Source organism: Petaurus breviceps, unplaced genomic scaffold (genome assembly GCF_028583685.1).
Source record: "Petaurus breviceps papuanus isolate PSGF00001 unplaced genomic scaffold, PetGlider_PUasm1.0 90881, whole genome shotgun sequence".
In the NCBI taxonomy this organism is placed as follows: domain Eukaryota; kingdom Metazoa; phylum Chordata; class Mammalia; order Diprotodontia; family Petauridae; genus Petaurus; species Petaurus breviceps.
Genome location: NW_027187369.1, coordinates 16,822,539 through 16,842,167, shown reverse-complemented (window position 1 = coordinate 16,842,167; position 19,629 = coordinate 16,822,539). Strand labels below are relative to the sequence as shown.

At 37.6% G+C, this 19,629-nt stretch overlaps 1 long non-coding RNA gene across 1 annotated transcript in view; it reads right to left on the bottom strand.

Moving 5' to 3' along the window:
• LOC138150626 (uncharacterized) overlaps nt 1-19,629 on the bottom strand; it is a 105,745-nt gene that overhangs the window by 80,562 nt on the left and 5,554 nt on the right. Inside the window, exon 2 of the long non-coding RNA XR_011165599.1 lies at nt 3,613-3,740. This is a non-coding gene — a long non-coding RNA (uncharacterized lncRNA). The remainder of the gene's footprint in view (nt 1-3,612; nt 3,741-19,629) is intronic.

The window sequence follows — 19,629 nt, the reverse complement described above, 5'->3', positions numbered from 1 at the left end:
AAGACTATAATATAATATATCTTGACAGAGAATTCAATTTGTGCAAATATTTCATCTGGTTTTCTTTATCACAACATTTTTGCTACCTCATTTTCTTGTAAATTATATGATCAAATGTAATCAATACATATTCATTAGGCCAAACATTAATTACTGTTCTACTGATAAATACAGACTCTGTTACTAGGTCTAACTCTAGTTAGTAAGTAAATACTCTTTGGTTAACACATACAAATCTTAGGAGATGTATATTCAATGTCCAACAATGTCAAGGTGTTTCTGTGTAAAACTCTACCAAACTCTAAGATGACACGTATGATAAGACATAGCTTCAGAGTTCAGTGTCCAAACTTCTAAACAATGAGATATCTCTCAGTCATGTATATGAGAAGACCACTAAAGGTCCTTTAATTCCATAGAATTAGCTATATTCTTAGGATCATAAGATCAAAGATTGAGACCTGAAAGGTACCTTAAAGGTCACTGAGTTTGACAATCTCATTTTCCTAATGAGGAAATAGAAGTCCAGTGTTCAGGATCACATAGCTGGTGTCAGAAGCAAGATTTGAACTCAGTATTCCTGATTCCAAATCTAGCACAGTTTCTATCTTATATCTGTCTATTCTGCAGCCTATTTACATTCATCATGTGTCTCTTCACAGTCCTTTGGGATACCCTCAATTTTGATTCTTTAAAGACTGCAGAGGTCCATGAATCCCAACTGCATAGCATCAATGAAATAAAAATTATGTTTAAAAGATCAGTTATTGTTTTAGCTTGTTGTCCTTGAGAGCTCTGTGCTATTTCCAAAATGCAATATAGCCTTTTGTTTTCATCCTGTTCATTTCTTGACCTAACTTACTATTATCTACCTCCAGTGTCTCTCCAAAATATATGTACTAACAAACCATATCAACAGACCATTCATTCAACTGTATGGTACTGACAAACAAGGCTGCCTGATGCATTTGTATTGTTTGTGCTTTTTTTTTTAATGGAGAAAAGTATTGGGGTTTGTTGACCTATCTCTTGGACTAATTTTTACTATATCAATGTGTCAGTACAATTACTGGGCAAAAAGTACCAAATTCAAAAACACTGAGAACCCTTCTAATAGATGAAATCCCCAAATCTAGTTAAAGCACCTTTTGTTTGTTTTTGTTTTGTTGTTTCAGTTGTGTCCAACTCTTGGTGACTCAACTTGGGATTTTTCCGGCAAAGATACTGGAGTGGTTTGCCATTTCCTTCTCCAGCCCATTTTACAGATGAAAAACTAAGACAAACAGGGTGGCTGATCTGAGCCCATGTCTTGACTAAGCAAGCACAGACCTAGGATAGGACCACTTTGTTGATATTTTTGTTGCCAAATAGGTGACCAAACAGCAACCTATAGCTATAAGTGTCCAGGTGACCTTGGGGTTTTTTTAAGATCTGGAGGTTTGCAGCATCAATGGTACTATCTATGCATACAATAGCAATAACAGTGCCTGTCACAGTGGTTGATGACAGGGGAAGCTTCTACATCAGACAGCTAGGCTACCATACGTATAGGTTGTTACTATTAATGTGCACTGTAATGCCTTTACTGCTTAGCAACATTCCTGGTATCTTTCTACCTTTCCTCTGGTTTAAAAACTAACCCTATTATTCATCCTTAGTGTGACTGCCAATCATTCCATCCCTCAGTACTTTTCCCCAAACCATCATCCCTACACTGGCTACACTCTTCTCCTTTCCCCATATTCAGCTCTAAGTGAACACATTCAAATCTTAAGCTCCTTGCCTTTTAACTCCTTACTTATCTTGCCTTGTGAAGTCCCAGCCTTGGATTACTCCTATGATCAGAAGTCTTCACTACTTTTTGCATGCTGTTTAATGAAATTTGAGAAAAGCATAAAACTATACTGCTTGGGTTCACTACAAATTTAAGTTAAATAATCTCCATGGGACTCTCATAACCACAAGGCTATCTTCTTACACCTTCTTAACTGATTTATTTACTCTTTCACTCACAGTTTGGAAAAATTTTTCAATTTTTTTTCATCCCTCTCCAAACCTTCCATGACTCTCTCTGCCCTATCCCCTAACCTGTCAACTTTGCCTTGTACTTCTATAAAATAAACTGAGGCCATTCACCAAGAGCTTCCTCCTATCACTTCCTCTTCATTTTGTATCACTCAAATGCCTTTCCCAACTATGCACTTGTTCTCCCTTGACTCACATGAGTAGGTGGACCTTCTCTTTGGAAAGGCAATTGTCTATGTCTCAGCTAAAACCCCACTTCCTTCAAGAAGTCTTTTCCAGTTTCCCTTTAATGCTCACACCTTCTCTCTGTGATTTTCTCCAATTTATCTTGCATATATCTTTTTTATACATACTTGTTTGCTTCTTGTCTTCTCCATTAGATTCTGAGCTCCTTGAAGGCAAGAATTGGTTTTTCCCCCTTTCTTTTTATCTCCAGTACTTAGCTCAATGCTTGGCACACAGTAGGTACTTAAAAAGTACTTCCTGTTGGGATGGCCAGGTAGCACAGAGAGTAACAGCACTGGCCCCAGTGTCAGGATGACCTGGGGATCAAATCTGGGCTCAGATACTTAGAACCACACCCAGAAATAACTGGCCATGTAACCTTGAGCAAGTTACTTAACCCCAATTGCTTTAAAAAAAATAAGGACTTCCTGACTTGACATGACTTACCATTTTCTCTCTTATAATAAACTACTTGGTCCATACCCAATTAATATTGCACACTGAGTACCTCTTTTCCTACTACACCTTTTTGGGTAGGTCTTAAACTTGAGCCCAAAAGTAACATCATCTCTAGGATGCAAGGAGGAGGTTTGTTAGTGAGTCCATAGGTATGAAGAAATGAAATCTTATCCCACTAATTAGGGGAAGGGCCCTCTAACAATAACCTTCTCTATAATCACAGTGCCTGAGCTCAAAAATGGGAGCAGGGCAGGTCTCCAGCCTCTGTGAGTGTCAGCCAAGTGGTGCCTCTATTAGACTAAGCTGACCCAAGGATGAAATAATCATTAATTACAGATAAGTAAAAACTCCTTTTTATGGTCTTTATTTTTATGGGAAAACAGCATCTTCCTATATTCCCCCAGAAGAAAATCCTCTATATTTGGATACCTGGAGTCATCAATTTAATAATGTGAGTCATAAACATGATGACTTCCCTAGGATACAGCAGGAAAGTAATAATGAGATTGGGAAGAATAAGGTAGAAGGAAAAAAGAACATGTGTTAACACAGCAGTTTATAAATAGATAAGGTCCCAGAGAAATGTTGAAGAGCCTTTTGATTATGGGTCATGATGGATATCCCTCCTGCAGTTGGAACCAAACTTATATACTAAATCAGCAGAGGCTGAATTCACACGTACTTTCCCAGTAAAGCATATATCAAGTCCCTTAAAGACATGGATTGTTTCTTTTTTTGTCTTGACTGCCTCAATCCCTAGCTAAAGAGATATCTGTGGAATTAAAGTGAATGAACGTGAGGGATATTTCAAAAACTAAAGTGAGTCCTCTTGGCTTAGGAATGCCTGAACTCAGAAGCCCTGGCCGGTAGCCTGAGATTTACTAGCAATGCTCAAAGTCTTACCTGGTAAAGCTCTAAGTCAAATGGTGTCCCCTCTTTCTACAAGCTTCTGCTGAAGCTGTGTCACTTTGAAGATTCCAAGATGGTGAATTTCTCCAGTGCTTAACTTCGAAAATCAGAGACTGACAGACCTGGAATAACAAATGTGCACATTGCTCTAGAGTTTACAAAGTATCTTCTCACAACAGACTTGTAAAAGAGATGGTACAAGTACTTTGATTCTGAATTTGAACTTCTTTCAGATATAGGTAACACTCCAGGGAAAAAAACTCTCTTGCCAGTACAGATCAGCAGCTAACTTCTGGACCCGTTAGAGTCTCAGAGGGCTAGCTGCCTGGACCCTGAGAGGTAAGTGCTTTGCCATGGGTCACAAAGCCAGTGCCTGCCAGACTGGACTCACATCTGCTTCACTCAAAGACCAGTCTTCTTGCCACTGAGATACAATGCCTGTAGAGCTGGAGTGTTTTACCTGAATATTTTTAAAATATTTTGATAACTGTGTTTCAGTATGATGTGCTTCCTTCCATTGTGATCCTAGGTATTTTACTTTATGCATTTCAAAGCATTATTCTGAGAAAGGATGCATAGGCTTCACCATACTGCCAAAGGGACCCAGCAGACAGCAAAGGATAAGAACCTCTACTGTAGAGAGTATTCATTCTACTTGACAAATGAGGAAATTAAAACTCAGAGAATTAAATTAACTTGCCCATGATCATAGAGCTCATAAGATATAAGGGGCTAAAAGGGACTTTAGAGGTCACCTATGCAATAGATACTACTGATGTTGATATTAAATACATCAATCTGATTGGTCTTGTCTTACTAGACCGAACTGAACCTAGGATCACTAATTAGTGACCTGTGTCTTTGACAGGTCAAAGAATTGTGAGACAATGCTTATAATGAGTTTGTAGGTCATTGTTCTTGGAGCTGGTTATTCAAATACCTATTAGAAAATGCTGTCTGCTGCAGAGCTGACGCCTGTTCTACTTGTCAGTAGATTCTTCACGTCTGGCTTTCATCTCTCCAAACTCAGCATCGCATAATGGTTCTTTAGACAATATACTTCTAAGGCAGAAACTTCTTTAACCCAATGTTTCAGAACTTCTGAATTGCAAAGAAATTAACTGAGGGAAAAAAACCCTCATTAAATTTTAATCATTGACGTTGACTGCTGATGAAAAGAAAATGAGGAATTTCTTCCTTTTGAGTTATTAATTTTAAGCAGAGATTTCTAGCTCAAGCCCTGTTTGGCATTTCAACTGCATGGGCTTTGAATTTTAATTGAGCTCTAGGAAAAATATAACCTATGTGGAAAAGGACTGTGTTGTGTATACAATTCCTTATCAGTCACTGGTTAAGCAGCAATTCTAAAACCTGGTTTGGAAATACTCTTGGATACCTTTCCTTTTCTCAGAAGTCAGTCACAACATTTAAAAAAAATACAACTAATTTAATTTCGTTTAGTTTTCAAAATAAATATAGAGAATAGAACTATATAATGTTAGAGCTGGAAGCAAACTTATGAGTGTTGTACTTCCTAGCTCCCATTGTACAGATAAGGAAAAGGAGGGAGAATAACTTACCTAAGCTAGTTAGTGTCAAAACTGACAGTACAGATCCCCAGACTTTTTGTAGGATACCACACCGCAGTGAAGGGACCATGAAATACAAACTTGTAACTTCAGTAGTATGTTGTTGCTGCTGCTGCTGTTAATACTGCTGTTCATTTGTTTCAGTCATGTCTAGTTCTTCCTGACCCCATTTGGGGTTTTCTTGCCAAAGAAACTGGTGTGGTTTGCCATTTCCTTCTCTAACTCATTTTACAGATGGGGAAATCAAGGCAAAGAGTGAAGTGACTTGTCCAGAGTCACACAACTATTAAACTGGTTACTATGCTTGGGGGCAGGGTGGAAAGGAGGAAAGAAGAAAGAAGATTCTGAACTCAAAAATTTTACAATAAATGTTAAAAATTGCTTTTACAAGGAATTTGGGAAAAATAAAATATTATTTAAAAAACTTTTAATGGAAGTGCTTTAAAGAGCTTCATCTTTGAGCATTTTATCTGAATTTAGTTCAACTACATAGAATAAGTGACTACTATGTGCCAGGAACTATGCCAGGTATGATGGGGAGAGGTAGAACAACATACACATAATCAAAGGAAAATATATACAAAGTAATTTTGGAGGAAGCACAAATTATTGTGGGGTATTCAGAAAGAGCATGTGCAGGAGAGTATAGCAGAGCTGAGTATGGAAAAGAGAAACATATTGCATAAAACAAGGTGAAGAAGGCAAGCATTCCACACATGGAAAACAACCTGGACAAAAGAACAGAGGCAGGAGTCAAACAGAAGGTTCGGCAAGTTGGCCAACATGGGAAAATCCTACCGGGGCTTTATACCCTCTGTATATTTGCACAGCCTTCTTTCCTAACCAGCTTGTAGAAGAAATACTCTACTATTTTGTAGGGAGAAAGAATAAGAAGGTTGGGAACAACCTTCTTTGGATTGGGCCCCCTCCCAGAGAGGCATGACAGAAAGTAATTAAACAAAAAGGATACTTTGATAGTTTGTGAACTCATTAGTGTGGACATTCCTGCTACAGATCCTGACTGTAATAGATCTATTGCCTTCTTGTCCATATCCTTCTGTAAATCCTTTACACGGGATTCACTATGATGGGTGTTTTCATCTAGATCTACAGATCTCATGGGGGTAGCAAAGACAACAAATTAATAGTTAATTTAATTAGAGAATTAATAACCACAATCTACCCCTAAATGTTAGGTGGTATTTTGTCTTACCTTAAAGAAGTTCCTCAAGAGTAACAAAAGTTCAAATATCCCAAGAGAAATAAAGGAAAAATGTGGGAAAGGGCATAGCAGTACTAGATCGCAAGGTATATCATTCAAATGATTACTTATTGACTAAGTAATAAGATCACAAAATTATCTTATTGACTAAAAACAAAAAGGTTGATGAGTGTAACAGATTTAATATACAATATACAGAATCAAATGAATCTAGTAGCCTAATGTTCAATAAGGGCAAAGACCACAGCTACTGAAATAAGGATTCAGCATCTGACAAAATCTGCAGAGAAAATGGAAAAGCAGCCTGGCAGAAATAAGGTTTAGTCTAATATCTCACATTGCATACCAAGAGAAGCTTCAAATTGATACAATACGTAGGTCCTCTCCTCTCTCCTCTTTATCATCTCTGATTACTCAGGTGACTTCTTCCATTCTCTTCTTCTTTACCCCTATCTCACATGATGAGGTGGCCTTGCTGTTGAGTCATTTTCAGTTGTGTCTGACTGTTCGTGATCCCATCTGGGGTTTTCTTGGCAAAGATAGTGGAGTAGTTTGTCATTTACTTCTCAAGTTCATTTTACATATAAGGAAATTGAGGGAAACAGGGTTAAATGACTTGCCCAGGGTCTCACAGCTAAGATGTATCTGAGGCTGGATTTTAATTCAGGAAATGAGTCTTTCGAATTATAAGTCCAGAACTCTATGCACTGTGCAACCTAGCTGTCTTTAGGTGGCCTTACTCCTTACCAAGGCTAATCCTTCTACCTGCTCAGTAATCCCATTCTATTTCATCTATTCCAATAGACTGCTCCATCTGTCATCCCCTTTTTTAAAATCCTCACAGTATAGTGGCTCCTTCCCTACTGCCTACATATGTTCTCATGTCTCCTCTATCCTGATTTTCCTGGTCGGAAAAAAATCCTCATTTTGCTCTTTCAATTTCTGCTGGCTATCATTCCATATCTCTTCCACATCTTGTAGCCAAATACCTCAAAAAAAGTAGGTACTTTCTCTCTGCTCACTCTCTTTTTAAACCCTTACAGTCTGGCTTCTGACCTTATCATTCCACTGAAATTGATTTCTCCAAAATTACTAATAATCTCTTAGTCACCAAATACAGTGGCCTTTTCTCAATCCACATTCTCGTGGACCTCTGTCCAGCCTTTTTAATTTTTTCCAATTTATTTGTTCATTTTTAGTTTTCAACATTCATTTCCACAAGATTTTGAGTTACAAATTTTTCTCCCTGTCTCTCCCCTATCCCCCACCCCAAAATAGAGAGCCTACTGAATACCCCTGCCCCCAATCTTTTCTCTCTTATAACCTCACCCATCCCCCCCCCCCGCAACTTTCTAGTAGGGCAAGATGAATTTCTATACACCAGTGCCTATATATCTTATTTCCCAGTAGCATGTAACATGCATTAACATTTCTTTTTTGAAACTTTGAGTCTTTCCAGAGTCTTTCCCTTCTTCCCTCCTCACCTACCCCCACTGGGAAGACAACCAATTAAACATAGGTTGTACATGTGTAGCTACACAAAACATTTCCATTGTAGTTATACTGTGAAAGTCTAACTATATTTCCCTTCATCCTATCCTGCGCCACACTTATTCTATTTTCTACTTTGACCCTGTCCCTTTTCAAAAGTGTTTGCTTCTAATGACCCTCTCCCCAAATCTGCCCTCCTTCTATCACCCTCGCCCTTATCCCATTCCACCCTGCTTTCCTATAGCATGAGACACGCAATAGAATGTGTATGTTATTCCCTCCTTAAGCCAAATTCAATGAGAGTAAGTTTGTGCCATTCCCTTTCACCTTTCTGCTCTTCCCCTCCACTGTTACAGTTTTCTCTTGCCTCATTTATACGAGATAATTTACCCTATTCTATCTCTCACTTTCTCCTTCTCCCAATATATTCCTCTCTCACCTCTTAATTTTTTTTAAGATATTATCCCATCAAGAGGCAGGCCTGGACAATGGCACAAGGCCTGGTCAACATGGCGGCAAGTCGACCCACCAACCACAAGAGACGTTGCCAGGTCTATCAACAAAGGGCTGGGACTGGACGGTGCATGGTAAGAATCAAATGCAGGGCCCCTGGCAGGGGCAGCAACTCATCCTGGGACTACCAATCCATAGCTCAGAAATTTAAAAAGCCCCTATCTGGACCTCCAGGGACCAGGATGGCAGAGTGAACCCTGGCTGTTCCAATCTCCCCCTCTGACCCTGAAAACATAGTAATTATTGCCCCAGGGCAAAACCTTAAATGGTAAAGGTTTGGGAACCCTAAAGGAAGGGCTAGGTTCCTGCCCCGCCTCAAAATGGGTAGAAAGCAGACTGCAAAAACAAAGACTCTGGAGGCCTACTATCATAAGAGGGAGTAACCAAATTCAGAGGGAGACAGTGTTGACTCCACATCCACAGCTGAAGCCTCAACAGGGAACTGATCTCAAGCACAGAAAGCATCCCTAGATAAGCTCAAAAGGAACTTTGAAAACCAAATGAGAGAGATAGAAGACAAAATGAATAATTCTTTTAAAATCAAAATCGCAAAATTAGAAAAACATTACAATGAAGAAAACAGCTTCTTAAAAAGAAAAAATGTGTGATATGGAAAAGGAGCTCCAGAAACTAAGGGAGGAAAATAATTCACTAAAAACTAGAATCAACCAAATTGAAGCGAATAATTCTAGGAGGAACCAAGAATTAATAAAACAAAACATAAAGAAAGAAAAAGTTAGAAAAAGAGGTAAAATATCTCAATGAAAAAATAACTGACCTGGAAAACAGATCCAGGACAGATAATCTGAGAATCATAGGCCTACCAGAAAATCATGATGAAGAAATAAGCCTGGACAAGGTACTTCAAGAGCTCATCAACGAAAACTGCCCTGAGATACTAGAACCTGAGGGTAAAATAGAAATCAAGAGAATCCACTGGACACCTGCTTAAAGAGATCCCATGTTGAAAAGTCCTCAAAATGTTGTGGCCAAACTCGAGAACTACCAGGTAAAGGAGAAAATACTTCAAGCGTCCAGAAAGAAACAATTCAAATATCGAGGAACAACAGTGAGTATTGCACAGGATTTGGCAGTCTCTACACTGAAAGATCAGAAGAAGTGAAATACAACATTTTGCAAGGCAAAAGAGCTCTAGTTACAACCAAGCATCACCTACCCAGCAAAATTAACATATTCTTCCAGGCAAGGAGCTGGTCATTCAATGATATAACAAATTTCCAGACCTTCCTGATGAAAAAGCCAGAGCTCAATGGAAAATTCAACCTCCAATTATGAGACACAAGAGAGACATAGAAAGGCAAACAAGGAAAACACACACACACACACACACACACACACACACACACACACCCTGTTATTTAATAAGAGCAAACTGTTTATAAACAAGTAGAGGGCATGAGTATAAATTACACAAGATAACGATTAAAAAAGCTTATTAAGTGCTACAAAGGGACTGCAATGGAAGAAGAGAAATGAATGAAGTGGAAAAGGGTAAATTATGCCACACAAAGAGGCATACAAACAATATAGCAGAGGAAAAGAAGAGGGGGAGATGACTTTTATATGAGCTTTTCCTTCATTGGTTCTAATGCAAGGAGGGAATAACATAATCAGTTAACCATAGGACTCTATGGAGAAGAGACGCAAAGTGTATCATAATAGAGAGAAAGAAGGGAGGGGGAGGAGCTTCGCATGAGAATTGTTCTTGTCATTCTTGGAGCAAAGAAGAAATAACATACTATGTTAAGTATTAAAATATCCTACAGGCAGGAGAAGGGGGGAAGGGCTACAAAAGGGGGGGGTGGTTAGAAGGGAGGGAAGAAGTAAGGGGGAAGGGGAGGAAAAGGGAAGGGGCTGATAAGAAGGGAATACTGAAGGAGGTGGTGGTCCAAAGGAAAATTCTTAAGAAGAGGAAAGGAGAAGGGGAGAAAAATATAAGCATAAACAGGGGAGGGAATAGGATGGAGGGGAAGAGACAGATAGTAATCATTACTGTGAATGTGAATGGAATGAACTCCCTCATAAAACAAAGAATGGATAACAGAATGGATTAAAAACCATGATCCTACAATATGCTGCTTACAAGAAACACATCTGAAACAGAGTGATACAAACAGGGTAAAGGGAAAAGGCTGGAGTAAAATATATCATGCCTCAGCTAAAGTAAAAAAGCAGGAGTAGCAATACTTATCTCAGATAATGCAAAAATTGATCTAATTAAAAGAGATAAGGAAGAAAACTATATCCTGCTAAAAGGCACCATCAAGAATTAAGCAATATCATTACTTATAATATATGCACCCAGTGGTATAGCATCCAAATTCCTAAAGGAGAAGGTAAGGGAAATAGAGGAAGAAATAGAGAGCAAAATTATACTAGTGGGGTACCTTAAGCTCCCTCTCTATGAACTTGATAAATCCAACCTCAAAATAAACAAGAAAGAAGTTAAGGAGGTGAATAGAATTTTAGAGAGGGTAGATATGATATATCTTTGGAGAAAACTGAAAGGGGATAAAAAGGAATATCCCTTCTTCTCAGTGGTACATGGCACATACACAAAAATTGACCATGTACTAGGATATAAAAACCTCACACTTCAGTGCAGAAAGGCAGAAATACTAAGTGCATCATTCTCAGATCATGATGCAATAAAAATCATATGCAATAAAGGGCCATGGAAAGACAGACTAAAAACTAATTGGAAACTAAACAATTTAATCCAAAAGAATGAGTGGGTCAAACAAGAAATCATAGAAACAATCAGTAACTTCATTCAAGAGAATGACAATAATGAGACAACATATCAAAATTTGTGGGATACAAAAAAAGCAGTTCTTAGGGGTAGTTTTATATCCCTGAGTGCATACACAAATAAATTAGAGAAAAAGGAGGTCAATGAATTGGGCATGCAATTGAAAAAGCTAGAAAAAGAACAAATGGAAAATCTGCAATACTAAATTAGAAATACTGAAAACCAAAGGAGAGATTAATAAAATTGAAATTAAGAAAACTAATGAATTAATAAATAAAACTAAGAGGTGGTTATATGAAAAAACACTAAAAATGACAGACTCTTAGCCAATATGATAAAAAAAGAAAGAAGAAAACCAAATTATGTGTATCAAAAATGAAAAGGGTGAATCTACCTCGAATGAAGAGGAAATTAAAAAAAATAATTAAGAATTATTTTGCCAAATTATATGCATATAAATTTGACAATTTTAGTGAAATAGATGACTATTTACAAAAATATAAGTTGCCAAGATTAACTGAAGAGGAAGTAAATTACTTAAATAACCCCATCGCGGAGAAAGAAATTGAACAAGCCATCAGTGAACTCCTGAGGAAAAAATCTCCAGGGCCAGACAGATTTACTAGTAAATTCTATGCAACATTTAAAGAACAATTAATTTCAATACTCTACAAACAATTTGGGAAAATTAGTGAAGAAGGAATTCTACCAAATTCTTTTTATGACACAAACATGGTATTGATACCTAAATCAAGAATAGATAAAACAAAGAAAGAAAATTATAGACCATTTTCCCCCATGAATATAGATGCAAAAATTTTAAATAAAATATTAGCAAAAAACCTACAGCAACTTATCACAAGAATAATACACTTTGATCGGGTAGGATTTATTTCAGGAATCCAAGGATGGTTTAATATTAGGAAAACCATCAGTATAATTGATCATATTAACAATAAAACTAGCAGAAACTACATGGTTATCTCAACAGATGCAGAAAAGGCTTTTGACAAAGCACAACATCCATTCTATTAAAAACACTAGGGGGGAGGCCAGGTAGTACAGCGAGTAAGAGCACCGGCTCCAGTGTCGGGATGACCTGGAGATCGAATCCCGGGCTCAGACAGTCAGCACCACACCCAGAAATAACTGGCCGTGTAACCTTGAGCAAGTTACTTAACCCCGATTGCTTAAAAAAAACTAGAAAGTATAGGAATTGAGTTTTTTTCCATAAAATAATAAGCAGCATCTGTTTAAAGGCATCAGCAAGTATTATATGTAATGAGTAAGCTAGAAGCATTTCCAATAAGATCAGGGGTGAAACAAGGGTGTCCACTATCACCCCTCTTATTCAATCTGGTAAAAAAAAATGTTAGCAACAGCAATTAGAGAAGAAAAAGAAATCAAAGAAACCAAATTAGGCACAGAAGAGACCAAGTTATCACTCTTTGTGCATGATATGATGATATATTCAGGGAATCCTAAAGAATCAAGTAAAAAACTTTACTTGAGACAATAAATAAATTTGTCAAAGTACCAGAACATAAAATAAACCCACATAAATCCTCAGCATTCCTGTATATTACTAATGAAATCCAACAGCAAGAAATAGAAAGAGAAATCCCATTTAAAGTTACTGTAGACATTATAAAATATTTGGGAATCTACCTGCCAAAACAAACCCAGGACAGATATGAACAAAACTACAAAACCCTTTCCACACAAATAAAGTCAGATGTAACTAAGTGGAAAAACATCAATTGCTCAAGGCTGGGTTGAGCTAATATGATACAAATGACAATTTTACCTAAATTAAATTATATATTTAGTGCCATACCAATCAATTTACCAAAAAAAATTACTTTATAAACCTAGGAAAAATCGTAACAAAATTCATTTGGAAGAAAAAAAGGTCCAGAATATTAAGGGTATTAAGGAAAAGAAATGCTAGGGAAGGTGGTCTAGCTATACCAGATTTTAATATGTATTATAAAGCAGCAGTCATCAAAACTACTTGGTACTGGCTGAGAAAGATCAGTGGATCAATGGAATAGATTGGGTAAACAAGACTCAGCAGTCAATGACTATAATAATCTACTCTGATAAACCCAAAGACCCCAGTTTTGGGGATAAGAACCCACTATTTGACAAAAATTGCTGGGAAAACTGGAATATAGTATGGTAGAAAATGGGCACAGAACATTATCTAACACTGTATACCAAAATTAAGTCTAAATGGGTGAGTGATCTAGGTATAAAGGATGATACTGTAAGCAATATCGGAAAGCAAGGAATAGTTTACCTGTCAGATTTATGAAGAGGGAAAGATTTCATGACCAAACAAGAATTAGAGAGCATTATAAAATTCAAAATGGATAACTTTGATTATATTCAACTGAAAAGCTTCTGCACAAACAAAGCCAATGAAACCAAAATTAATATGGAAGTGGGAAACTGGGAAAGAATTTTTACAATCAATGTCTCTGACAAAGGCCTCATTTCTAAAATATACAAAGAACTGAGTAAAATCTATAAGAATACAAGTCATTCCCGAATTGATAAATGGTCACAGGATATGAACAGATAGTTCTCAGAGGAAGAAATTGAAGATATTTATAAGGATGTGAAAAAATGCTCTAAAACATTACTTATTAGAGAAATTGAAATCACAACAATTCTAAGGTAGCACATCTAACTGGTCAGATTGGCTAAGATGACAAAACAGGAAAATGATAAATGCTGGAGAGGATGTGGAAAAATTGGAACACTAGTACATTGCTGGTGGAGTTGTGAACTTATTCAACCATTCTGGAGAGCAATCTGGAACTATGCCCAAAGGGCTATAAGTAATATCATATCCTTTGACCCAGCAATACCACTTCTAGGATTGTAACATAAAGAGATTATACAGAAGTGGAAGGAAGACCCATATGTACAAAAATATTTATAGCTGCTCTATTTGCGGTGGCAAAGAATTGTTAATTAAGAACATGTCCATCAATTGGGGAATGGCTAAACAAGTTATGGTATATGAATGTAATGGAATACTATTGCGCCATGAGAAACAAAGAGCATATGGACTTCATATCTACCTGGAGAGGCTTATACGTACTGATGCTGAATGAGAAGAGCAGAACCAGGAAAAATTTGTCCACCATTACAGATACAATATATGTGTAATGACCAACTTTAATAGACCAGACTCTTCTCAGAAATTCAGGGCTATAAGTAAACTCCAAAAGACTCATGATGGAGAGAGATGTCTACATTCAGAGAAAGAACAGAGTGTGAATGCAGATTGAATCAAATTACCTGCTATCTTTCTCTTTCTTGTTTGGTTTGGTTTCCTCTTTCCCACTGTTCATTACATCTGTTACAATCCTTCTTTTCAACCTATCCAATGTCTAATGTGAAAGTATCTACAGATCCTATACCTGATTGCATGCCGCCATGGGCAGGGAGGAAAAGGGAGGCAAGGGGAGAAAATTTGAAACTCAAATAACAGGGGTACTGAATCTTGTAAACTCAAATCAAACAAATTAATAAAGAAAAAAAAAACATATGATCCCATCATATTCAACCCATCCTGTGCCTTCTATGTATACATGTACACACATATGCACACATTCAAATGTATATTTATACATACATATATCCTCCTATAAATATATATATATGTATACATATATACATATATATTCCCTTTAACTATCCTCACATTGAGAAAAGTCTCATGAGTTACAATTACTGTTTTTCCATGTAGGAATGTAAAAAGTTCAAGTTTAATAAGTTTCTTATGATTTCTTTTCCTGTGTACCTTGTCGTGTTTCTCTTGCTTCTTGGATTTGAAAATCAAATTTTCTGTTCAGCTCTGGTTTTTTCATCAAGAATGCTTGAAAATCCTCTATTTCATTGAATGACCATATTTTCCCCTGAAGCATTATACTCAATTTTGCTGGGTAGGTAATTCTTCGTTTTTATCCTAGCTCCTTTGACCTCCAGAATATCATATTCCAAGTCTTTCAATCCCTTAATGTAGAAGCTGCTAGATCTTGTGTTATCCTGATTGTGTTTCCACAATACTCAAATTGTTCCTTCTTGGCTGCTTGTAATATTTTCTCCTTGACCTGGGAACTCTGGAATTTGGCTATGATATTCCTAGAAGTTTTCTTTTTGTGATATTTGTCAAGAGGTGATTGGTAAATTCTTTCAATTTCTATTTTGCCCTCTGGTTCTAGAATATCAGGACAGTTTTTTGTTCGATAATTTCCTGAAGGATGATTTCTAGATTCTTTTTTGATCATGGCTTTCAGGTAGTTCATTAATTTTTAAATTATTTCTCCTGGATCTATTTTCCAGGTTCGTGGTTTTTCCAATGAGATATTTCACATTGCCTTCTATTTTTTTTTCATTTATTTGGATCTGTTTTATAGTATCTTGATTTCTCATAAAATCATTAGCTTCCAATTGCTCCAATCTAATTTTGAAGGAATTATTCTCTTCAGTGAGTTTTTGAAATTGCTTTTCCATCTGGCCAATTTGGCTTTTTAAGGCATTCTTCTCCTCATTAGCTTTTTGGACCTCTTTTGCCATTTGAGTTAGTCTACGTTTAAAGGTGTTATTTTCTTCAGTGTATTTGGGGGGCTCCTTTAGCAGGCTGGTGACTTGCTTTTCATGATTTTCTTGCATCATTCTCATTTCTCTTCCCAGTTTGTCCTCCCCTTCTCTTATTTCATTTTCAAAATCCTTCTTGAGCTCCTCCATGGCCTGTGATCAATTCATATTTTTCTTGGAAGCTTTTGATATGGGAGTTCTGACTTCATTGTCCTCCTCCACTTCCATGCTTTGATCCTTTTTGTCCCCCAAAAAAGGATTGTATGATCTAATTGCACTTCCTCATCCTGCCAATTACTTGACTTTTGAGCTCTTTGCCATAGTAGAACTCTGCTTATAGAAAGGAAAGAGCTTTGTCCCAAATTCCTGGGTTTTCACAGCTGCTGGAGCTATTAGTTGGGTGTCCTCTCTACAGCCTCCACAAGCTCTGGCTTACTGGACACACACCCCAGGACCACCACCCAAGACCATGATCCATATCCAGGCAGGTCAAAGCAAAAGGAATTACCCTCTGAATGGTTGCTTGGTCCCCCTATGATCTGCAGGCCAGGAGCTCTGGAAATAGCCATGTGGCATTGTCGTACCTCTGCCACTTCTTGTCCCAGGGACAGGGGCCAGACTGTGCTGCTCCTTCACACTTACAACACAGTTCCTGACTGACCTTTTATTTTTTCTTTGGCTTTCATAGGTTGAGGAGTCTGGAAACTGCCATAGCTTCTGGTGATTCACTCTCCTGAAGTCTGCTCTGGTGGGTCTGGGAGCTGGTCAAGGCCACCCTGGGGCCAGGACTGTGGCTCACTGGGGACTGCACTCAGCTCCCAGCACACTGCAATACACCTTTCCTGTCAGCCTGCCAGGCTACCTTCAGGGACAGATTTGTTTCTCTCTGTCTCTTTGTAGGTTCTGCAGCTTTAAAATTTGTTTAGAGTCATTTTTTACAGGTATTAGAGGTGGTTGAAAGCGGAGCCCACGCTAAGTTTATGCCTTTACTCTGCCATTTTGTCTCTGCCTCCTGTCCAGGCTTCTATACCACTGATCACTCCTCCTTGATATTCTCTTCTCTCTATGACCTAGGGACAACATCTTCTCTTGGTTTTCCTCTTATCTATCTGATTGCTCCATCTCTGTGTCATTTGCTGGATCCTTCTTTCATGTCCTCTAAGTGAAGGTATCCCTTAGGATTTTGGTCTGGGCCACTGTATCTTCTCCCTCTATTCTACTTTACTTGGTGAACATCAGCTCCCATGGATTAAATGACTATCTTTATGCTGATAATTCTCAAATCTACCTATCCCACTCCTGACCTCTCTGTTGACCTCTAGTGTCATATCTCCAACTGCCTTTCAGACATCTCTAGCTGAATATCCATTAGATAACTTAAACTCAACAAGCCCAGAAGAGAATTCCTTATCTTCTCCCCTAAACCCTCCCTACCTCCTAACTTCCCTATTACCATAGAGGGCAACACATCCTCCCAGGCTTACAACCTAGGAGCCATCTTGGATTCTTCAGAATCTCTCGCCACCACCCCCATATGGAAGCTGTTGTTAAAGTTTGTTGATTTTATTTTATCTTTGCAATATCTCTTGAATAAGCCCCCTTCTCTCCTGTGACACTGCCACCATTCTAGAGCAGGTCCTCATCACCTCACACCTAAAGGTGGGACTGCCTGCCTCAAGTCATGTCAATCAATTCCCCATTATCCACTAACGTGATTTGCCTAAAATGCAGGTCTCATAATCTTACCTCTCTACTCAATAAACTCCAGTTTCTTGAAGGCCTGTTGCCTTCAGGTACAAATATGAAATTCTTTGTTTGGCATTAGAAGCCCTCCATAACCCAGCCCCTCCCCAACTTTCCAACCTTCTCACACCTAACTCTCCAATATTTACTCCTCAATTCAGTGACATTGGCCTCCTGGCTATTGCACAAACAAGACACTCAGTCTTTCAGTTACAAGAATTTTCTCAGGCTGTCACCCATACCTGGAATGCTCTTTCTCCACTCCAACTACTGATCTCCCTGATGTCCTTTAAGTCCCAACTAAAATCCACTTTCAGGTAGGGTAGAGAAAAAAGGCTTCATAGAGAAGAAGTCACCAAGCAAGGCCTTCCAGGAGTGATAGAATTTCAACAGGGGGAAACAGGGTAAAGAGAAAAGGCATTTTAGGAGAATAGAAAGGCATGATGTTAGGAAAGAGCAAGTTATATTCATGGAATGAAAAATGATATGGTTTGGCCTGGAATAAAGGTACTAGTAGGAGAATAAGAAAAAAATAAGACAGGAGAGAGCCTTGAAAAACTAAGGAGTCTGAAGATTATCTCGTGGAGCAAAGAGGAACTACTATCAAAGCAGAGAATTACATTTAAATGTTTAGAAAGACTCTTAAGGAAAGGTGACATTTTTCGTGGTTAAAACACTTTTGCCATTAAATGTTTTCATATCATTAATTGCTTGAAGAACATTTACTTGATCTTTTTAAAGGGCTTTTTAAAATATCATTTTCACATCATATAAAATTTTTAAAAACACACAAAGGAACTATTTATTCGAAATTGTACACCACTTTATTTTGGCAATATCTTCCTCTCTCTTTTGCTTCCACATCTCATTTCCCCTCATACCGCCACGGGAAATAGCTTCTGAATGCTGCATCATTCATTCTCTGTGATGTCTACTATGCTCTTCAAGATGGTGCTTTTGACATTTTATAATTATGACATGTATTTTAAATGCATATTCACCACGAATACAAGAGTGCATTTTTTTTAAAAGTTTGCTTACATAAACGTTCTGATGACTATGTAATAACCCTTATTTTGGATGAGCTCAAGCTATTTACATGTCAAGTGAAGTTATCATAATTAAGTAAAATTGGTTTTATAAACCCACATATTGAAAGAAAAAACTAAGAAAGTTTTAACATCAGTTACTTTAAAAGTTACTTTAAAAAACATTACATTAAGTTACTTTAAAAAAAACTTTTGATGATTGTTATCACATTATCATTGGTTCCTTCTGTAATTTAATGTATTTTATTTTATGCATTTAAAAACACTATTCTGACAAGGTTGCCATATACTTCCTTACACAGACTGCCAAGGGGGTCTGAAACAGAAAAAAGGTTAAGAAACCCTACAAGTAAAGTTAAATTCCCTGAAAAATGTTGAAGATGTATCCACTTTAACTCTCCATTGGCTATACATATGCTAAAGCTAAAGCATCCATATATTGATAAGTAAGGGAAATAATTAATATAAATAACTCACCTTTATTTAGTGTGCCCAACCTTTCAGAGTGCTTTTCATACTTTATTTCATTTAAACTTCACAACAAGTCCATGATGCAAGGTACTACAGATATTAGCCCTGTTTTACACAGAAGAAAACTGAAGCTTATAGCAGACTTACTAAGAGTCACCTACCTAGTGTCAGAGTGAGGACTCGAACCTAGGTCTTGTGAACTCCAAATCTCACACTCTATCCATATACCACACTCACTCTGAAGCTTAATATGCTCCCTGGAGATTTCCTGATTTTATAGAGCATTATAGGGATGTTCCCTTTTTCCAATGTCACTCCCTACAGGAATATGCCAATCTCCATTTAGAAGTTTAGCATCACAGGGGCCTTCTTTAATACAATGGAAGAATACTATGAAATCAGGCAACTGTTGATAGCCTAGATCTCAGACTGGTCTGCACAGCATTCTCAGGATACACTATGCATTTTTCTTACAAGGTTGAAGCCCAACATCAGAGCGATGGGGATTTAAGATAGGGAAAAGAAGACCTAGAAAAGGTCTGGGGC